General features: G+C 56.3%; 1 pseudogene; it reads left to right on the forward strand.

Annotated features, from left to right (window-relative positions):
• The window catches only part of LOC130021290 (CAP-Gly domain-containing linker protein 1-like), a 31555-nt pseudogene extending 22376 nt beyond the window's left edge, over nt 1-9179 (forward strand).

The following is a 9179-nucleotide window of genomic DNA, read 5'->3' on the forward strand; positions in this document are numbered from 1 at the left end:
AGTGGGTCTTTTCAGCTTGTGGATCGATCTCAGGCTCGCCCAGTGGTGCTGCAGTTCTACCTCGGACCTGGTTTGTACTCCAGCCCTTTGTACCGTCTCTCCGCCAGCCGAATGAACGAGGCTTTGGAGAAAGAGCTTCGGAGTTTGGTGAGTATCAGGGGAGTTGGGCGCTGATCTTTACCTTGCTGAGGCTAAAGCGAAGCCTCCTCAGGCGAGCTCGGCCCTGTGGCCTCTGAGGCTCACGAGCGTGTCAGCTGGAAACCCCAGGGGCTGTGCGAGCCCCCATTGGGGCAGCAAAGGTAGGTGCGCTGCTCTGTCCCCGCTATGCCCTCCGCCTCTGCCTGATCAGTGAGTGGCCAGCGATGCTCCCGGAGTGCCGGGCTCCTTGCTCCCCTCAGAAGCGCCCCCTGCCCCCTCAGCTCTGTCTCCCCTGCCAGCCAGGAGCACTGGGGGCTCACAGCAAGGGGAGGCAGGTGAGAGACATGCGCTGGGAAGGCTGCTTTTCTGGAACCTTCCAGACACCTTCCTGGGGTGGATCAAAGTGTGTTTTCTTGTTTTCTTTTTAGGATTTTTTTGTTTGTATTTGTTTTTTTGGTTTGTGTCTTGGGTTTTCTTGTATTCAGCTGTGCTGAGACTTTCTCCTGGCTCTGTACTCAGGGATTGTTCCTGGTGGCCCTCAGGGAACCACGTGGAATGCTGGGTTGAATACATACAAAGCAAAACACCTAAAGTATCTAGTTGTTTTTGTTTTCTTGGTATTTTTTTTTTTGGCTTTTTAGGTCACACCTGGTGATGCTCAGAGGTTACTCCCAGCTCTGCACACAGGAATTACTCCTGGTGGAGTTTCGGGGACCCAATGGGATCTGGGGATTTAACCTGGGTCAGCCACATGCAAGGCAAATGCCCTTCCTGCTGTTCTGTCACTCTGTTTATGGGCCTGGGTGAGCCGGGCCTTTCTGCTGAGACAGTGCTGACTGGATCCTGTCAGGACCCGGGACTGAGCACTTAGGAGCCTTTCAGAACCTGCAGGAGGATTCCAAGGGAAGCGTCCTTGCTGGGGCAGCATGGGCCAAGCACAAGCAGCATCACATTCTATCTGTGTGTGGTTGAGAACATGTGTACACACGTGTGTCCACAGCCATGCACACACCCCAGTATACACACATGGGCTTCTGTCATGTGCAGACTCATACATGTCCTTGGACATGCAAGCAAGTACATACATACTTGCACAACTCACTCGTGTTTGCCAGGCAGATACACACTGGTCATTGATAACTGAGTTTGGGGTGGATTATTTTTGTTTTCTGGGTTTTTTTGTTCTTGTTGTAGTTCTTGTTTTTTGTCTTTTTTTGTCACAGTTGGGGATGTTCAGGGGTCACTCCTGGCTCTGCACTCAGGAATTACTACTGACGGTGCATCCCCTATGGGATGCTGGGGATCAAAGGTGGGTCAGCCTTGTGCAAGACAAACACCCTCCCCGCTGGGCGATCGCTCTGGCCCTGGGATATACATATATATATATATATATATATATATATATATATATATATATTGGTGGTGGTGGTGGGGGACTAGTGCCATGCCTGTCAGTCCTTGGAGGCGACTCCTGGCTTTGTGCTCAGGATATTCCTGTTAGTGCTGCGATTCAAGCAGGGCCAAGTGGCCTTACCCAGCCCCCAGATGTTCACCATGTTTATTGGGGCTCTCCCAGCCCCCAGATGTTCACCGTGTTTATTGGGGCTCCCTCCTAACTCGGTGGTACTCCTGGCTCAGGGTCTAACCGGCTGGCTGTACTCAGGCACCTGGACCCTGTGCCAGTCCTTCAGCCCCCAATATCTACGTTTGGAGTGCAAGTTCGTTTTCATGAACAGCATCACAAAATGGAGTGTCTCCCACGTCATTGATTGGAAGTGGCTTTGCAAACACCTGGTCTGAATATCTGATTCTGTTTCTCTAGAAAGAAAAGTTCGCAGAGGCTTCAGAAGAGTCAGCCGCTGCAAGGTGGGTGCGGGCCGTCGGGTGGCTGTGCCGGGGCCGGGGCTCTGGGGTCCCACACTCAGGGCTCTGCCCGCTCGTTTCCCGCAGCTGACTTCCTCCGGCTCTTTCCTCTTTGACTTAAAGTTCATTCCCAGAGACCTGAGCAGGCCAGGCGCTTGCCTTGCCCACTGCCAAGCTGGTATCCATCCCTGATACCAGCAGGCTGATCCCTGAGTGCAGAGCCAGGTGGTACCCTGGGCATAGCGTGCGCGTGCGCAACAACCCCCCCCCCCCACACACACACATCACACACATACACATTGTTTTTTGTTTTTTTTTTAATTTTTTTTTGTTAATAATGTAGGAGTACTACTAATTATTCAGCCATTGATGAAGCTGATTTAATTGGGCATGAACTCCACATTACTTATATTTTTTCATTCTTTTCTGAATGCTAATTTTATTTTATTATTTTATTAGGGCTGGAGCAATAGCACAGCTGTAGGGTATTTGCCTTGCACGCAGCCAACATGGCCAACCCGAGTTCGATTCCTCCGCCCCTCTCGGAGAGCCCAGCAAGCTACCAAGTGTATCTTGCCTGCACGGCAGAGCCTGGCAAGCTCCCCATGACGTATTCGATATGCCAGACACAGTAACAACAAAGTCTCCAATGGAGACGTTACTGGGCCCACTCGAGCAAATCGATGATCAACGGGAGGGCCTTTACTTTTACTTTACTTTTATTATTTTATTATTATTATATTTCCCTCCTTTTTTTGATTCATGTGAGATATAGTTACAAAGCTTTCATGTTTGAGTTTCGGTCATACAATCATCAAACACCAGTCCCATCACCAGTGCCACATTTTCCACCACCAAAATCCCCAGTATTCCACCAGCCCCACGCCTCTGCCAACTCTTCCCCTGCCTGTGTGGCAGGCAGACAATTTCCCCCATAATCTCTCTCTACTTTGGTTACATTCGATATTTTGACACCAGTCCCACCAGCACTCAAACCTGCTGAAAAGGCAATGCTAGATGATTTGTTTCGTATTGCTTCTTGTGGCTAGAATATAATGACCAGGAATATCTGTGTCATTCTCTTCCGGGAGTTGTACTGTATAGCCTCTGGGTCTTGGCCATTGATGAGATTACATGGTGCTGAGGGGCAGTTTGTGGGTGTGACTGCCAAGCTACTGGAAAACTGGGAATGCGGCGGGAGGAGGCCCAGTCCTGATCTGAGCAAGCCTGGAGCTCTCAGTCACGGGTTCCCGTTTACCTCCGGGCCACTGAGCCTAGCTGCATCTTTTGATCTCTTTTGAGATGTATGGGTCTCTGAAATAAGGCCAATAAATGAGCTTATATAGCTTATAAAGCTTATATAGTGGTTTGTGGGTGTGTCTCCCACATACTGAACTTTGTCCGTTTAATTTCTTGGTAAATTTGACCCCAAGTTGTTGGGGTCTGACCAAAGGCACAGGAGCAATTTTGGGGTATCTGGAAGTCTGCAGGCACCATCAGGCTGCTGATGCAATCACCCCGCAGGTACAGGTGGACCTGCTGGTGGCATCATAGTCCCTACATCACTGTTTGTGGTGACATGCAGGTGTGCTTGGGAAAGTGCTGTGTGACCTGGCAGGGAGCTGGCTGGGTGGGAAGATTTTGGGATGCCCCCAGCCAAGACCCCGAGTTCCTCCTGGCGCCAGACCCGCCGTCTCCATGCCAAAACCTCCTGGTGTTGCCCTCGGCCGGGGGCTTCTCCCGTAGAGACGCTTTATCGCCCCCGTGACCTCAGACGCCAGTGTGAGATTTGATGGAGCCTGCCAGACAGACTCTCAAATAATCCCGATGGTGCGTGAAATATATTAAACTTCTAACTTTATCCTAACTAGAATCTGTTGATAAGTTACATCAACAAGAAGAACAGTTTAAGGCGCTGTCTTCTGAACTGGAGAAGTTGCGAGGAAATTGAACAGGTAAGAGATGATCTCCGGGTGTCGTGCAGGGCACCCCGGGTGTGAGGCGCCTCCCTGCTGACGCTCCCGCGCCCCCTCCTCAGCCTCCCGGCCTCCCTCAGGGAGCCCCCACAGCAAGTCCCAGACCCCTCCCGCCCGCCCCCCCCATCAGGTCCTGGGGCCCTGTGACACTCCGGCCACCTTGGCCCTGGGATGACTGTCAAATGCTGCCCAAGGTCCCCCCTGAGGGCCGTCTATGAGGCGCCTTGTACGGTCGGACCCCCTGTCCTGGCCCCATCCTTTGCTCGCTGCCTGCGTTTCTTCCCCGTCTTGTGAGTTGTCCTTGGTTTCACTGGCTGCTGCTCGGTTCGAGCAGTTTTCAGGGGCCAGAGAGTGAAACGTCCTCAGAGGGAGGCCTGGGACAGAAGCGCAGGGGACGCTTAGTTGCCTACGACACCCCAATGCTGTTCTCCCCCCCACCCTCCCTGCATCTCTCCCTGACGTTCTCTCTCCCTCTGTCCCTCTCACTCCTTCCCTCCCTCCCTCCCTCCCCCCCTCCTCTCCTCCCCTCCCCTCAGATATGGAGGCCAAATTCAAAGAGAGAGATGTTCGAGAAGAGCAGTTGACGAAGGCAAAGGTCAAGTTGGAAAACGACATCGCGGACATCATGAAAATGTCCGGGGAAAACTCGGCACAGCTGACGAGAATGAATGATGAACTACGCCTGCAGGAGAGGTGGGTGTGTCGGGCTGCTTTTCCGGAACGTTCTGTGGTGACGCCTGCAGCCGCGAGTCACCCTCCGGGAATTCTGTCTGAGGCCCTTTCCGAGATCTCTGAGGCTCCTTCATGGACCCTCAAGTCAGCTGCTCAATCGGAAGGCCGCAGCGTCACCCACTTTTTTGTGTGATTTGTGAAGAAAAGGTGGCGGGTTGCTTGTGGCACGGCCTGTCCCAGGTAGTGGAAATAGTCCCCATCCGAGGAAGGACAGCTGACCCGTGTCACACAGAGAGAAGTTTCTCTGTTTTGTCTTAGGGCCCCTCCCGGGGGTGCTCAGGGGTCACTCCTGGCACAGCTGCCGGGTCATAATGGGGTGCTGGGTGAAACCCAGGTCGGCCACTCATGGCAGGCTCCCCCTCTGCCGCTTCCAGCCCTTTTCTTCTTCCCTCTGCATAGCTGCCGGATAAAGAACGAGTGTCTCAAGACAAACCTTTTGCGGGCATGTTTAGAACTGTTCGGTTTTATTATTTAGTGGGGGGTGTTATACCTGGAGATGCTCAGGGCTTCCTCCTGGCTCTGCACTCAGAAATTACTCCTGGCGGTGCTCAGGAGACCCAGTGGGATGCTGGGAATCCAACCTGGGTCTGCCACATGCGAGGCAAATGCCCTCCCCGCTGTGCTATCACTCCAGCCCCACCATTCAGCTTTGACTCTTGCACTTTTAACTCTTAGCCGAGCGGCCAGCCTGCCCCAGCTGGGCACGGCGCCGGAGTTTCCCGCAGAGAGTGCCGATATCTGGGGGCCATCCTGGGATCCCCCAGCAGAGCTTGCCTCCTGGGTTCGGAACCCCTCTGATCCAACTGTACGTAAATCTTCCAGGGAGCTGTCAGAAATAATTTCAGACAGCATTTCAAAAATAAAATCGGCTGATAGTAGAATGGGTAGTGCTGCTTGTACTCGGCCAACCCGGGATTGATCCCCAGCATCCCGTATGGTCCTCCGGCCCTGCCAGCAGTGATCCCTGAGCACAGAACCCTGAGCGAGACCCGAACACCACCAGGTGTGGGGCCCCCATCCCCAAAATAGGCAGGTCGCTATGTTGACCCTGTGAAGCTAACCGTGTTTGAGCCTTTCCATCCTGCCTGTGTGTATGTGAGTGTGTATGTGTGTGAGTGTGTGAGTGTGTGTGCGCGCGCGCACGTGCACAGGTAAGAATACTCTGAGATTTTCATTTCTGGTATTTAGGCCACATGAAGTGCTTCGCTTGCTTTTGCCTGCTTGTTCTCATTCTTGTTTCCATTCTTCCCCGCTTTTGTTTCTGTAGTCCTTAACTTATTAACCTCAGCCAAAGAGGAAATTGAGCTGATGTCGGAGGATCGCAGGGCCCTGAGGTCAGAGAATCAATTGCTGGCAAAAGAGAAGCTCTCTCTGAAGTCAGAGAGAGGGTCGTTTCTATTGAAGCTCACAGAAGCGGAGGCCAAAAACTCTTCACTGCGGGATGAGCAGAGGAAGCTCTGGGTGATGAACCAAGCGATCCGCTTAGACAAAGAGAAGGTCATTGAGGCCAGGAAGATCACGAAGAAGCTCTGCCAGGAGGAGCGGCTCAGCCAAGAAGTCCGCGAGGCGGAGAAAGAGAAAGTGCTCAAGGAGGGCAGGGCGGTGCAGCAGGAACTCAAGAGGGTCTGTGCGGAGAAGGACGTGCTGCAGGTCGTCAAGGTGGGGCTGCTGGCCCTGGTGGAGGAGCTGCAGATGAGGAAGAGCAGCCTGGTGGATGATTGTAAGAAGGGCCTGGAGGAGAGGGGCCAGCTGGAGGAGCATGTCAAGAACCTGGTTCTGGAGAACGTATCCCTGGCCAAGGACAAGGACAACATCATCCAGAAGCTGCATTGCTCCTACGAGGAGCTGGCTCGGGATCAGAAGTCACTGGTGCAAGAGATCGAGGAGCTCACGGCCGAGAAGAAGTCGGCCCTCGAGAAGCAGTCGGGCCTCGACAGCCTGTGCGTGGCCCTGAAGCTGGAGTGTGACGGCCTGGCCCAGAGCAACAAGGAGCTATATCTGGAGAAGGACCTGCTGAGCCAGTAGCAGGAGAAGCTGGGCGCCAGCCTGGAGGCGGCGCTGCAGGTGAAGGAGCTGCTGGGCACCAAGGCCAGCTGCCTGCGCACACAGCTGGACGAGGCCACAAGGCCATGCACAAGGCCAAGCTGAAGGCGCTGCAGACGCAGGCGGCCAACGCCCACCTGGTGCAGCTGCTGGAGCAGATCAAGACCAGCCGGGAGAACTCCGACTCGGAGTGCGTGCAACTTCTGCATGAGAAGGAGACGCTGAGCCTGGCCGAGCAGCAGCTGGCGGCCAAGAAGAAGGAGCTCCTCGGCGAGAAGGACCTCCTGGCCCAGAAGCTGGGCCGCTGCTCCAAGGAGGCGTTCCGCATGGAGTCGGCCCTGCGCAAGCCGCTGAACAGCCTGGGCTCTGAGAAGGAGCTGCTGGGCCAGAAGGCCACGAAGCTCCAGCAGCAGCTGGACTGGTTGCTGAAAGACCAGGCACTGCTGGAGGCGCAGCAGACCGAGTTGCTGGCCGAGCGGGAGGCATCCCTGCAGGCCCTGGGCGAGCTCCAGCAGAAGCACGAGGAGGCGGCGGCCAAGCGCCTGGGTGGCCGTCCAAGAGAAGAGCAAGCTGCTCGGCGAGCTAGACGTGCTGCAGTGGGAGCTCCAGGAGCAGCGCCAGGAGAACCAGGGGCTGGCGGCCAGCCAGGGCGCCCTCGAGGCGGCGCTGCAGTAGGCCCGGGAAAAGGCCCGCAGCCTGGAGAAGACACACGCCAGCATGCTGCAGGCCAAGCAGGCGCTCGACGCCGAGCGGCAGGAGGAGTGCCGGCGGCTGGCAGAGGACGGGCTCGCGGCAGAGCAGGCCCTGATGCAGGAGCCGGAGGCCCGCGCCCAGGAGACCCAGGCAGCCGTCCTCGAGGCCAGACAGCTGCAGGGCCGCCTGAGGCTGCAGGAGCAGGAGGCGGAGTAGCTGCAGGCGCGCGGACAGGGGCTGCAGGCTGAGCACCTGGACCTGCTGGAGGAGAAGGCGCGGTCAGACCAGAAGGTGGCCGAGATCCTGGGGGAGAAGGAGCTGCTGAGCGCCGACGCCGCCCGGCTGGCCACCGACATCAAGGCCCTCAAGGGCGACTTCGCGGCCCTGTCCAAATCCAAGCTTGAGCTGCAGGGCCTGCACAGCTGCCTCGCCAAGATCCTGGCCGACCTGCAGCGCAAGCACGAAGCGGCCCTGGCCGAGCAGGCCCAGGCCGGGCAAGAGAACGAGAGCCTGCTGGCCGAGAAGAGGGAGCTGCAGCAAGAGAGGGCCGAGCTCCTGCAAGAGAAGGAGCAGCTGGCTGGCAGGTACTTCCTCCTCCAGAAGGAGGTCAGTCGGCTGGCCCAGACCAGCAGCTACGTCTCGGCCAACCTCCTGGAGGCCCAGAAGGAGAACCACGTGCTGAGGGAGGACAAGAGCAATCTCGCGTTTCAGATCAGAGAGCTCGAGACGCTGCAGTCATTCACGGTAAAGTGGAGCAGGCCGGACCCCCGTTGGCCCCGGGCACCCCGTTTTAGCAGTTAAGAGGATTGCTCTTCATTGGCACAAGGTGAGGTGTACCCCCATGGAACCCGTCGCACATGTGTCACGGGCTGTTTGCTGCGGGCGCAGGGACAGCTCATCACCACGTGGCTGGTGACCTCTAGGACAAGGCATAAGCTGTGAATAAAACTGAAAAAGAACAGTATGTTCATATCCGGGGGGAGTTCTCACGGAAGATTGCACTGTGGCTCTTCAAGACGTAAGGGAAGGCATGAGAGAGGCACTAAGTTGTAAAGCAAAGCAGTGTCTTCTGGGGGGGCTTTGAGCGGTTGCCCTGAGTCTGCTCACTTGGGACTCGGGGGTGCCCTCTGCCACCTGCGGGTGCCTGGTGCAGGGCAGCCTGGACTCGGGGGTGCCCTGTGGTACCTGCAGGGTGCCTGGTACACGGCAGCCTGGACTCGAGGGTGCCTGGTGCAGGGCAAGTGTTCTCTCTTCCCACCTCACTCACGGTTTACCTTTCTCCCACTCCCACACCGGTGCTCACGGCTCACATCTCCTCTCCTTCCCCTCCCCGCCCCCCACCGCCCACGCTTTCCAACCAGGCCTGCTTAGCTGTCCCTCATGTCATTTTTATTCTGTCTGAGGAATGGAGGCTCTTGGGAGCCCGGGGCTGTGTCGGGGCGTCAGTCTTGCCGCTGAGCGGCTTAGACGTGAGTCCCCGCGGGGTGAGCGGCGCCCGGGGGGGGGGGGGGGGCCGGAACCACTGTGGCAGGTTTGTGTGGCGTTTCGCGCCGTGCTCTGCCACTGCGGCCAAACCCTACCTGGCCCCCCGGCGTGGCTCAACGAGGTTTCTCTCTCCAGGCTGTGCAGACAGCGGAAGATGCCAGGCATTTTATGGAGCAAATGACCCAAGAGAAGACAGAGACCCTGGCCTCCCTGGAGGACACCAGGAACACCAATGCAAACTTGCAGAAT

Source organism: Sorex fumeus, unplaced genomic scaffold (assembly GCF_029834395.1).
Source record: "Sorex fumeus unplaced genomic scaffold, SorFum_2.1 ptg000015l, whole genome shotgun sequence".
NCBI lineage: Eukaryota > Metazoa > Chordata > Mammalia > Eulipotyphla > Soricidae > Sorex > Sorex fumeus.